The following is a 13,923-nucleotide window of genomic DNA, read 5'->3' on the forward strand; positions in this document are numbered from 1 at the left end:
GTGGTGCGGGCTTCCCGCACCACTTGTGGGACGTGGATGTAGTGTCCGACACCGACGGCCACATGTATCTCACACCCACGATACTTGATATTTAGGGTTTCCTCTATCGCTCGGTGACCCTCGACGACCCTCGTTCCCGATAAAAAAAAGAGGAAGAAGAAGAAAAAAAGAGGAGAAGAAAGAATAAAGGAGTTCTTACTCCTTTATTCTTTCTTCTCCTCTTTTTTTCTTCTTCCTCTTCTTTTTTTATCCTTGAAGCATTGTCGAGGCCATCCCAAACCCTAGAGAAGCAGTGTCGAGGCCACCCCAAACCCTAGAGAAGCAGCATCGAGGCCACTAATTAATATTAGTTCTACGTTTTTGCCACTAATATATCCATCTATCATGTTTGAATAATAATTGCCATGTTGTCAATATTTCTAGAAACTATGGACACCGCCGGGACGAAGTACAAGAAGAGTTGTTGGGGGACATAATCGCACGAGGAAGTGATGCCATCTGCTCGTTGTTTCTCAACGACACCGATGGTCTGGAAGCAGCTGGCTATGATTATGATGGCTCCGGTGACCTAATGCCGGTGCAAGAAGGAGACCGTGAGGACGGCTCCGGTGACCCAATGCCGGTGCAGGAAGGAGATCGTGATGATGTCTCCGGTGACCGAACTGAGTCCGGCCAGGTATATATATTAGTTAAGCTTCTGCTGACTAGCTAATTGATGGATTCATTGTTTTGGTATGTACACATATTAATTAAGTCTTTATTCTTTTTTCTAGCCCTCCGGATCGAGCACAACTTCGGTAAAGAGACGAGGCCCGAAGAAAAAGTTGAGCTCGGATGAAAAGTTTGAGATCATAGCAATCGCGCCCGACGGCCAACCGATTGAACCCCTTCAGACAAAGAGCGCATTTGTTGCTCAGTGCGGGGTTTTGGTTAGGGACAAGATCCCGATCAGCATCCAGCAATGGTTTAAGCCGGCTACAGAAGACCCTGAGGTGTCTTATGTCAATGATATGCAGAAAAATGATCTTTGGACTGAGCTGAAGTCAAATTTCACCCTACCGCCAGAGGATAATCCAGAGAAGCCAGTTAAAGAGCAATTAATCAAGTCTTTTGCTCTTAAGAGGATGGCAGGACTATTCAGGAGGTGGAAGAAAGAGCTGAATAAGTTTGTCGAAAATAATGAGACACCAGAATTCAAGGGCAGATATGGGAAGATCAGAGATCACTGGCCCGCATTTGTGGCCCACAAGACATCAAAAAAGAGTAAGAAGATGTCGGCGACAAACAAGCAAAATGCTGCGAAGAAGAAGCATCACCATCGCATGGGGTCAGGTGGCTACCTCGTAGCCCGGCCTAAGTGGGCCAATACTGAGAATGATCTGGTTGATAAAGGGATCGAACCAGAGACAATTAACTGGCCAGACCGTTGGCGGACTTGGTTCTTCGGGGCTGGCGGAACCTTGGACCCTGTAACAGGGAAGTGCATTTGGACAAACGATCAAATGGACATGCCAGTCAGGAAGCTTTAGCACTATATCGAAGCAGCGCAGCAAGGGACGTTCTTTTCAGACAGAGAGAACGACAAGCTCACAATGGCCCTCGAGAATCCTGAGCACCCTGGACGGACACGAGGCACGCCAGGCTCCATTCCGTGGAAGGTTGGCTTTCCGGACGCATGCGGTTACAAATCCCATGAGAGGAGGAAAAAAGTGCAGCAGACCCAAATGCAGGCGGTGCAATCAAGGGTACAAGCGATAGAGGAACGAGAAGCAGATCGCAGCAAACGTATTGTCGAAGCTTCCCCCGAAGCTACCCCGCCATCTCAGCAGAGAAGCAGCGTGGCTTCCACTGAGCTGCTTCAGCCGAAGCATGCCTTGACGGCTCCTGCCAGCTATCCCGTGGATGCTGTCACGGAGTCTCAAAATTGCCACCTTATGACGCAATGGATGAATTTGAAGGTCAAGGCGGCTGTTGGCTCTGTTTATCCTACTGAACCCGGCGCAACTTTTCACTGTCGGCCGATTCCAGAAGGATATGCTAGGGTGATGGTGGATGAAATAACGGAGGGATTTGAGGACCTCCAGCTTGACCACCCTACCGGTGAAGGGGAGACTAGGCTGGGGTCTGCTCTGAAGACTCCATGCCTATGGCGGAAGGAGCTCATCAACCTTCCGAACTGGACGCCTCCGCCTCCTCCTCCTCCTCCGGCAAGTCAGGTCACTCCGCCTCCTCCACCGCCTCCTCGTCCGGCGAGTCAGGACACTCCGCCTCCTCCACCGCCTCCTCCTCCGGCGAGTGACGATCAGGGCACTCGACCGGCTCCTTCTCCAGCGCGTGGTGGCACTCCGCCTCCTTCTCCGCCTGCGCCGACGCGCCCGAGCAGCCAGCCTCCTCCTTCTCCGCCTCGTCAGCAAGGGCGGAAGAGACCCGCCGCCGCTCCGGCTGCTCCGGCGCGTCGTAGTCCTTCTCCTCCGCCTCGTAAGCAAGTAAAGAAGACAACCGCTCCTTCTTCTCGGCCGGCGTCTAGCAGTACAGCCAAAGGCGGGAGGACATACAGATTCCGTCCTTCTCTGAAGACTCCAGAGAAGTTACCATACGAGAGGACCCCGGAGGAGAACGCCGAGATCGCACGAACCGAAGTGGATGACTGCTTTCAAGGGTTAAAAGCAAAGAGACATCCACTTCCAGAGGAGAAGGTAGATCCGGTGAAAGCGAAGCGCACTCTGGCTGCCCTGACAAAACCACCCAAGTCTCCACCGAAAGGAAACTATGAGCGCATTATTGGAAAGGAATTTGTCGAAGCGGAGCGGTCGGGAAGTACTGTTAGTGATCAAAGGCTGAAAGAACGATGAGTTGGGAAACAAATTGCCCAGCTCAGTGAACAAGCGAAGCAATCGTGCCCCCCGCTCAAGGTGCCTAGCGATGTCGCTAATGATCCGAGGATGGTGCCCGATTATAGCAATCTTGCCGATTACCTGGCCGACGATGTACATTATGAACCCATGGAGGTGCAGATACAAAGATATGAGTACGGGAAGCCTCTCGTCAAAGATGAAAGATCTCCATCAACGATGATGCGAAGATTGCATGATTGGTACTTGAAAATCTGCAGAGACTCTGGGGGGAGGAGTACTTTGTATGTGAAAGTTAAAAAGGAGCATGACCTCGTTGGAATTGAACTGTTGCCTGTTCCATTTGAGGAGTTCTTTCAGTTTTTCAATCAATTGGCCCTCGATAAAACAACGGTCGCCTGCTACTGTCTGTAAGTAGTACTACTTCTGTCATTAAGTCTCCCTATATAGCTCAGCTCTTTCATTGCATGTATTTATAATTATCCTCACTATATTATGCAGATTGAAGATCGCCAAATTGAAGAAAATACAAGTCGGTGATATTGGGTTCATTAACACATATCTCATAGATGCAACTAAGGTTAAATTACATGCCGCAGATACCGAGGCCAACTTGCTACGATCGTTGGTAATAAATGATAACAAAGATATAATACTCTTTCCTTACAACTTCAAGTGAGTGTTAATGTCTTGTGCATATTCGGTTTCCCTTATATATTAGTCAAGGTTATAGTAATGTAATTGATGAGTTATGCATGTGTGTGCAGTTTCCACTATATTCTCCTAGAGATTAAGCTTGAGCAGGGACTAGTAACCGTCTTAGACTCAAGACGAAAAGATCCCCAGGACTATGCGGGCATGACTCAAATGCTCGAGAAGTAAGTTAAATCGATCATTATCCACCATATCAGCAACTTTGTTCATTTCCTGATATATCAAGTAATTATTTTCTTTGTCTGGCAGGGTTTGGAAAAAATTCACCAAAAAAGCTCCGGGACTCCCGAAGAAGCTGCAATTTAGACACCCGAAAGTAAGTAATATAGTAGCATGTTCCGCGCATCTCCTATTGATTCAAGCGCTAGTTTCATGGATACCATTTGGCATTCTTGCTTATCAGTTTGATTGACCTCTATTTCTTGTAAAGTGGTTGTGGCAGGAACAAGGGAATGATTTCTGTGGATACTACGTTTGCGAGTCCATCCGCCACACGACCTGTGAGCGGGGCTACACTGACGAACAATATGAAGTACGTAAATAACAACATTCACAATTTTATTTTATTACCACCATTTGTGTTGAGTTTCATTCATTCATATATATATGTATTGACCCCCTTCTTTAAATTAGATGTTTCGGAAGCGGGATAAACTCCTAGCACCAGCTTGCATGCGAGCAATTCAAGAGGAATTGGCGGCATTCTTTCTTGACCACGTGATCGCTGAAGACGGAGAATACTATGTGGACCCTGAGTCCGTATGATTATATTTGTAAGAGATAATTATTGTATATATGTAGCCGGTAGTGTCGGATAGATATACGAGAACTTGTCGTTCGACCAATCTCTCGGAGAAGGAGAGGTGGTCGATATCACTTCTCTCTGTATGCATATATGTTCATGACGATCTTCTGTTTCCTTCGTTTGCTTACTAGCTAGCTAGCGTGTCTAGTCCTCTCTATACGTATGTATAGTATGTAGCGTCGACCAAGCACGGACATAAGAGAGGACACCTAAATTAACCCCCCAAAACCCCCAAACCCCCCCCCCCTTCAAAAAAAAACAAAAACCCCAGCCACAGAAATGCTGACGCGTGGATGCCTATTGGTCCCGGTTGGTGCCACCAACCGGGACCAAAGGGTCTCCTGCCTGGGCTCCGCGCACAGGCCACGTGGAGGCCCATCTGTCCCGGTTCTGGATTGAACCGGGACTAAAGGGACAGGGCATTAGTACCGACCCTTTAGTCCCGGTTCCAGAACCGGGACAAAAGGCCCTTACGAACCGGGACAACAGGCCCTTTTTCTATCAGTGTTGGTGAAAACACATGTGTTTGACATCACATATTTGAAATGACATCACAGACTTCTAATCCTGACACCGCCACTGAGGTCTGTGCCAATTTTAATAGCATTCGGACATCTAAGTAGCTCTCAGGAAAAAAAATCAATGCAAACAAACAGCAAACTTTTTCAGACCCTAATTCTTTTTTTTGCACTATTCCTCTGTCCAACCTTCCTCATAGGGTAATCAATCGCCATAATTTACTTACCTATTGACTCAATTTTACTTTAATTTACTTACCAAATTTAGGTAAATCACAGGGCATAATTTGATAAACATTTATTTACACCGTCACATTAATACAAGTAGGTAATTCACAAGCTAGCGTAATAATAGAATATTTATACCCCATTGTAACGCATGGACATTTTATACCCCATGCAAAATGAACCAAACTGATGTAGCTTCCTGCTTGTATAATGAGTACCCTGAGATTGTGAGGACCAATTCATGTAAACAATGGAATTTGGAATATCTATCTGACTTCTTGCCAAAAATCTGCATGTGTTATCTGATGTCGCCATAAATCTGCGGTTAACTATTTTATTGTTTCTCTGGTTTCTCTGATTTGCTATTCAACAGTAGCAAAGATGCTACCTCTTTTTGTGTAGGCCTAAACTTCATATGAAGTCAGGCTAATTTTTTATTACGAAATCTGAGAACTTTTTGAGCACAGGCAATTTGGAAAATACTTATATTGCAAATGAATCAGCAAATCCCAAAAATTTGATACTTTACAACAGTTTTGCCTTTGAATAGCTACAACTTTATAGTTGACGATTTTTGCAGGGAAAAATATATAGCTCATGAAAACCTTTGCAACAGGGAGGCTACTCAACCTTCTGCGCGCAGTATGTTCAATAGCACTGAATTCCTTGTAGAAACCTTTGTCTTCCTTGGAGGCGACGTTGTCAGATTCCGCCATGGCCACTCCCAACCTTCTCCCCGGTAGTGCTGCTTCAGATTGCGGCAGAATGGCCCGTGTCGGCCGCGGCTGTCGCTCCGGCCCGAACTGATCATGGGATGGAGATGGAGAGGACGCGTTTCGGACGCCCGGCCGAGATGTTTACCGTTCCGTCCGCTGCAGTAAGCGTTGAGCCGGCGAACTGGCCGTTAGTCCCGTCGCGTAGATGACAGTATTCTGGTTGCTCGGCCATGAGAAATTCAGGATCGAATGGCCACTTACCTGGCTGCATCGAGGAAGCAGAAGCTAGCAATCTTCATGCATATGTTAGGAATCAATCCATGCGTAGCTGACGGGAGCCGGAATCGTACGTACATGGCAAGTTTTGGAGCCGAACGCAAGGGCTGCCGAGCCGAGAAACAACGAACCGAGCATCTGAGCAGTGAATCGTCGGATGGCGAGGTGGACCACGTGGCGTCATCTAATGCAGGGTATGCACGGGGGGAGATTTACAGCCCATACGCACGGAATTTTTTTCCACCGTGCCTAGATCTTCCACTCATTTTTTTACCTAGATTCGTGGCCAAAAAAATTAATGTGCATGCAAACCAGTAATCATCACTCCTCTTGTCACATGCTCAGCTTGTGTGTGTCAGTGCTTTTCATAAATAATTTCCTGCCATGTGCATGGGCGTGCCCCTCATTGCAACTCTATCAGGAAATATATTATCTCTTTCTGTGTAAATGATTTAAATACCTCATATCTTCTAAGTACAAAAGTGTGTTTTACATTCTATCTGGACTAATGTGTTTATTTTGATGAGATATTTAAAACATGACCAATATTGAATATGTTTTTGAAAACTTATTTTTTTTCTTACGGCTCAAATACACTTTGACTATTGCCTAAAAGAAAATTGAAATAAGCACATATGTCTTGTAAACGTGTCATACATCAGACTTACGATTCAAAAGCATCTCCCGCAAAATAAAAAAGACTCACGATTCAAAAAATAAAATGGATTTAATCTTTGGAATCATAAAAAAAGGCATGGATGAGTGAAATGCAAGAGCATGTAACCAGGGAAAGTTTATGTGCACATGCGAAAAGGTGACTGATTGATAGGGCGTTAACCGCTAAAACTGAGGCCTAGATTGAGATTAACAAAGCACTGCAGTAAATACATGCATGCATGGGTTGGAATCTCAAAGATGATGAGTGGCTGAGACATGCACGGTAGGTACCATGCATGGTATAATCTCTTTTCTCAAAATTCCTCTCAATGGCCAAAAAATCTTCAAGGAGCTAGCCGACACCCCTACCGGGTTCATTGGCCTTCCACCCGTTCTGGCGTCCCAGTGCCTTGCGTGTACTGCATTGGGCTTGCGCCATTCCTCTTTGGCATCGGTGAGGCGGAACGTCCTAGTCCGATGCTTCGGGAGCACGGGCACAGCGAACCACTCGGCAGAGCAGCTCATGGACTCCGAGAAGGGCAAGAAACTTCAGCTCAGGCAAGCAAGAGGCCGCGACCACGGCCTGAAGCGACGGCACGTGGACTGGTACATTGGTCGAGCGCCGTCGCCCGGAGCGCCAGTAGTAGGTCGTCCTTGGCGACGAGGACGGCCAGAGAGAGAGAGAGAGAGAGAGAGAGAGAGAGAGAGAGAGAGAGAGGTGACATGCGGCGGCAAAAGGAAAGATTCAATGGCAAAGCTCACCTCACGGGCGAGGTCCAGCAGCGATGGTGGAGGAGGAACATTTTGGGCGCCTCAAGGTGTTTGAGAGAATGTCCACGAGAGAAAAATGGAGTGGATGGAGGAGAGAGATTGCTAACATGTTGGGTCGTAGTGTCATAATGGTCAACCCTAACAAGGGGCGCAACATGCAGGCCCAACCTGTCATAATCCTTGTTAAACCGTCAAATTGACCACTTTTGTGACATGGTAGTTTTTTGCAAAAAAAAAAATGTAGAGTAGTAGTTCTGAGCTAAATTTTGTAGTCGTAGTTTGTAGTCAAGGTTGGTTGGAATGTGGTAGTTTTTTTCTAGGGGTAAAGCCATGTTTATTAATCAAAAACTACAACTAGTGAGACATAATTTGCTCATGTGGTTGGCCAAACCAAACATGACAACCCAGGCTATCAAAAGAAAAATTCTAGCTAAACTCGACATTGACCGCACAACCTTCAAAAGTAAAAAAAAATTACAATTAAAAGTAGCTACTCTAGTTTTGATCTCGTGATGATTGCTCACCATTGCTGCCTTGCTTTATATCTTCCACCACTTGCTTTGAGTCAAAAGCTATAACAATGTTGTGCTAATGATAGGGCTTCTCGGCAAGTTATTGCCTCCAGCGTGAAAGGGTCACAAACTCCTTCAATGACCAGAGAGGAGTTACCAAGGTAGTTCCCAACATTATCTCTGGAAACAGCCGATGCCGACCCCCCCCCCCCCCCCCACCTGGTCTTACAGCCGCATCAAGATGGCTTTTAGCATGTCCCTATGGGGGCTCCTTTGGACATTGAACTCATGTACACGCAGGCGCTCCGAAATGAACCTGCATAGTGTTTGGAAGATTCCTTCATGGATAGCCTTGCCTCGAGATGACCATATGGCCCACAGTGTGACCGCCATCTTCACAAAATTGCTCATGTGATAATGTCTCAAGAAGAGAGAAGAGCCATTGTTTTGCATTAGGTTTCGTCGTAGCAACCAAACGTTGACCTAGTTCCCCATCGACTAGGGCCATGAACAGCTCGATGTCGTGCATTCAAATTCCCGTGGCGAGTGCTGCCAAGAGTCCTCACATCTTCTGTGGTGAGTGATTTTTCGAAAGACGCCATAAAAACATTCTGATTTTTCCTGGTACCTAAGTTTTCCATAAGGATTTCCACGCCCCTTCTTCGTTCGTACCTGAAGAGAGCCAACAGAACCCTCAAGCCAAGCACTCTATGAAACCCTTCCGAGTAGTGGGCCTCCCAGCTATGGGTCAATTGCTTTAGCCAAAGAAATCATAAGTTGTAGCAAACCGGGACATAACAAACATTGCTGATAGCCAATCCTCCTTCAAAGATCCAATCATACTTAGGCTGCACACGTGGTCATGCTACTGATTGAAAGATGGAAGAGACAACGGTGGTGGCGATGGTGGCCACCATGGTGTCGCTCCCGAAGGACGTCGTCGCAAGATCCTACTCTAAGTGGAGAATACAAGTATACAACCGATCTCTTCCGTTGTGCCCATGACATGCAAGCCATGGAACAGCCTTGTAGGCGGCGCCTCCTTCCTCTGCCGTCGATGGTCAGATGATAGGGGGCGTCATTGACCTTCCTAGCTAGGTTCTTCACTAAAGAACGGACCGGGCCCTATATTAGGGACATAACCTTCATGACTTTCTACGTCTGGACTACAGGACCAAACACAGACTCTGCTCCCTCGGCTCCTTCCCCAACAATGCCGACTCTTGCCTCTTCAACGGCACATTGTCGCTCACCACGCGCTACTGCCCCCTACTCGTGCACCAGGCTACTCGGCTTTCTTTGTCATGGGCGCTCGACAAACCTCTACATGTTATCATCCAGCAAAGGCTAGGTGGAGCACGCGGAAAAACCTGATTTTTTACACTGCCATGGAGATCCACGAATGTACGAGTGTAGGCCAGTCTAGCATCCCAACACAATGGTGTGTCGTGGTAAGGTGCACAAGAGCATTGGGTACCAGTAGGATTTATACTATCTTGAGGTGAACATGGAGACATTTCAAGTCTCTCGGACCTGGATGAGAAGTTCCGCAAACTACGATGAACCGCAAGTCAAGATCACGACCAATGGGACACCCTCGGTGTTATTTCTACCAGGACCAGGCCTTTGGCTAGAGATCTACAAGTGGCTGGACGGTAAAAAGAGTGATGATGGTGCTACTGCTGGATGGCTCTGCACTCACACTGTCAAATTGAAACCACCTAGGCAGATTGAAAGAAAAGCAATGCAAATAGATTTGAGCTTGTTAGGAGAGAAAAATGGCATGATGCTACTCGGCTGGCGTTGGAGTATTTCGACTTGTCTCGCTGACTCTCAAATATCTAGCCAAGCATTTCATCTCAAGATTCTATCAACATGTCCAATTGCAACCTACTACTAGTACATAGTAGTACTACTTGGCATCACCATCGCCATAAATAGAAGGCTCCATTAAATGAAAAAGAGGAACGTAGCACAATTTTTACAATGAAGAGAAGAGGCAAAAAAAGAAATAGGGGGAGAGCTGCAGATTAGATGCACATACCGTGTAGCAAAAATAAAAAAGGCAGATTTTCAAAACTAAAATATATAATGGCATAGAAGACCAAAAATCTAATTGAACAAAAACCACGACGAGTAATTTGGATCGGAGGGAGTAGTACGTATGGCATAAAAACTTTGCTGATGCAGATGCTCGAGAAAACGTAGCACAATTTGTACATTAAGAGAAGAAAACCTTGCGCAGAATAAAATACTCAACGACTCAATGGGAATGCTAAGCGAAGATGCAAAGCCCTCTGCCTCTTCCAAGGGCCCTCGGCACACAGGATTGTTTCTTATTGAAACAAAGTAGAGCCTATTGATGCATCAGCTAGTGCAGGAAGAGTAAAATAGCTCAATATCCAGTTCTTTATGAGCATATGTCTACGTGTCGTCGATGACAACATATATTTCAGCAATACCCCAACACTGCTATAAATCATGTATACCAAAAATCAATGGGTAGATTCAAAACCAAATAGATACAGTATCTTATTGACGACAGCAAAGACGAAATGTAATACTGTATCTTATTGCTGAGGTGCCATAGTGCAGCAAATGCATGAATGAAAAAGAGCAATGTAGCACAATTTATACAGTAACACAACAAAGGTATGAAAGGAAGAAAACCATGTGCAAAATAAAATGCAGGAACGACTAAATGGGGCAAAGAAACAGAATATGCAAGTAACAAAGGACATACAGTTGCAAATAATAGCATAGTTTGAACAAGAGATGTGAAACGCTCTGCTTGCTTCCCGGGCCCTCAGCACACATGATTGTTTTTTATTCAAACAAAGTAGAACCTATTGATGCATTACTAATTCAAAGCATTCTGAGCGTAAAATAGCTCAACATCCAGTTTGCTATGAGCTATCTCATAAGTGTCATAGATGATAGCATATACTACAGTGAGATCCCAATACTGCTATATAAATCATTAATATATTGAGAAGAATCAAACCAATAATATTCAAAAATATACATAAGGACATAACCACAAATTGTAGAAAGAGAGGTCATATTTAATAAAAAAAAATGGGAGGCTCAGAGTTGGCTCGTCTATCATATGGCCACTCTGTATCCGATAAGTTTAGTGATCCGTGTTGGAGATGGCCTTAAACCCGTGACATTTTAGCATTCAAATGGTTGCTCACCGAAAGCAAGCAGTCCTGATTTGCACACTTCCACCTAGTCACACAAAACCCTAACCCCAACCCATACCATAAAAACAAGCAATGGTATCTGATCTCAGTACACCCCTGAATGAGCCTTGCTCATCATCACCATCAGCAACACTTAGCGCCAATCCCACAAAAAGAATAACAGAGAGAAGCCAATTGTCAAAGAACAAAAGATGACCAGAAACCACACATGAATCGGTGAAAGCAGAAAGAATCACTATATCAGGAGCAAATCATGATCTAGTGGACACAAAAACTGGGACATGCATAAGTAAATGGCTCAGATATACCCCCATCTCGACACCATAACTGAACTTCTGGTAGAATAACCATGAACATCTTCTATTTGTGAACGGAGGGAGTAATAATTAGCCGCTAAACTGGTTACTTGTTGTGACACAAGCCATCCTAGTTTAGCACCAACTGAATCAATTCAGGTGTTAGATAGAAGCTCTCACGGGGAAGCTATTATCATCACAGCCATTCATGAACATGACACGAAAGAAACAGTATTCTTGAAATCTGAACCTGCCCTATACAACCCTTAAGTTGAAACCAATAACTTGGTAAAGAGTAACCAAAAGTACAAACTGATAAGTAGATAAAGAATAGAGTAGAAGGATGAAATTGTCGAGTCAAATAGCAATTGAAACAAGCAAATTGACCCAGCACCAAATAAAATGGTTTCAAAAAATATCCAAGGGACAGCAGAGTTATCATAGACTTTCAAGAATAAGGAAGAACAGAAAAGAAAGAACGGAAGACAAGAATAAGTTCGGCTGGAGTATTGTTCCTAAAACAACAGAACTGGTTGACATACTGCAAAACCAACAAAATGATACTCCCTCCGTTCCTAAATTTTTGTCTTTTTAGAGATTTCAAATGGACTACCACATACGGATGTATATAGACATATTTTAGAGAGTAGGAAATAGGCAAAAATATAAACTTGCAAAACAGTCCTATGCATCCACCAGAACATGATTTTACATGGATGCAAGTGAGCAAGAACACAAATTCCCAAAAAGGGAAAGACCGGTTCAAATTTTGTTGAGGAAACTATCATTTTTACTCAGAATAATCGAAGACAAGTTTATGTCAGCCATGTTCTATCATCATCGCCCCAGTTAAACTGGTTACTTGCTATGACACAAGCCATCCTAGTTTAGCACCAACTGAATCAATTCAGGTGTTAGATAGAAGCTCTCACAGAGAAGCTATATCATCACAGCCATTCATGAACATGACATGAAAGAAACCATAATCTTGACATCTGAACGCCCTATATGACCCTTAAGTTGAAACCAGTAAAGAAGTGAGGAGTAACCAAAAGTACAAACTGATAAGTAGATAAAGAGTATAGTAGAAGAATGAGATTATCAAAAGTCAAATAGCAATTGAAACAAGCAAACTGACCCCGAACTCAATAAGGTAATCCCAAAAACTATCCAAGAGACAGCAGAATTATCACAACCATTCACAGAAAAGTAAGAACAGAAAAGTAAGAACAGAAAAGAAAAGGCCCGAATGCACCAAACTGGCTCCGACCATGGACAACAAAATCATGAGAAGGCAAACCAAACACTACAAGAGATGATTTGCGTGTATCTGCTCCTAATGAGATAGCAAATGCCACAACCGTGACAATTCATCACTTTTAAACATAAAAAGGCAATAGGAATAAATAAATGTGTAGAGGGCACAATATTAGTTGCATTGAGATTTGAGAGGGCTCAGATTCGCCTTTGATAGATCATACAACCTAGCTCCACCATCTTCTTTCACCAGATCAACCCCCACCAATGAAGTCAGGCTCCTCTGGTTATCACTCAACAGAATGACCATCCAAGACAGAGCCGTCAATACTCGGTGAGAATGAAAAGGTTCTAAAAGAGGGGGGAGTGGGTTTTTGATGCCCACAGCTCCTCGAATAATCGAAGACAAGTTTATGTCAGCCATGTTTTATCATCATCGCCTCAGATAAGTTACCAACAAGGTTCATTTTGTGCTGATCTTTTCCAAAAAGGGTCAAAACACTGATTTCGGCCGCAACATGATACACACATACTCCCTCTGTTCCAAGTTAGTCGTCGCAGAAATGGATGTATACTTACATACTTACTTACTTACGAAGCCTTTGATCCCAAACAAGTTGGGGTAGGCTAGATATGAAACCCTTTCACGAGGACTTCCCAGGAGGTCACCCATCCTAGTACTACTCTCGCCCAAATGGGTTTCATACCCAAAAGACTGGCTAGTTTTTACGTTGGCTCGCCAAGCCTATCACAACCCTTAGATATGAAACTCTTTCACAAGGACTTCCCAGGAGGTCACCCATCCTAGTACTACTCTTGCTCAAATCGGTTTCATACCTATGGGACTGGCTAGTTTTTACGTTGGCTCGCCAAGCCTATCACAACCCTCCTCCTTGGCAGAAATGGATGTATCTAGAACTAAAATACATCTAGATACATCCATACCTGCAACAAGTAATTCGGAACGGAGGGAGTACATGCATGCATACGTCACTCTGGGGTTGAGAGTTCTGACACCATTGACAATGTCAAGGCCAAGATCAAGGACAAGGAGGGCATCCCCCCTGACCAGCAGGGCCTTATCTTTGCCGGTAAGCAGCTGGACGGTGGCCGCG

General features: G+C 44.8%; 1 long non-coding RNA gene across 1 annotated transcript in view; it reads right to left on the minus strand.

The window, feature by feature from the left end:
- The window catches only part of LOC123149469 (uncharacterized), a 21,028-nt gene extending 7,391 nt beyond the window's left edge, over positions 1 to 13,637 (minus strand). The window contains exons 1-2 of the long non-coding RNA XR_006474686.1: positions 11,611 to 13,637; positions 9,031 to 9,034 (exon numbers count right to left, since the gene is read on the minus strand). This is a non-coding gene — a long non-coding RNA (uncharacterized lncRNA). The remainder of the gene's footprint in view (positions 1 to 9,030; positions 9,035 to 11,610) is intronic.
- Between the last annotated feature and the right edge of the window lie 286 nt (positions 13,638 to 13,923).

The sequence above is a fragment of the Triticum aestivum genome, chromosome 7A, assembly GCF_018294505.1.
Source record: "Triticum aestivum cultivar Chinese Spring chromosome 7A, IWGSC CS RefSeq v2.1, whole genome shotgun sequence".
In the NCBI taxonomy this organism is placed as follows: domain Eukaryota; kingdom Viridiplantae; phylum Streptophyta; class Magnoliopsida; order Poales; family Poaceae; genus Triticum; species Triticum aestivum.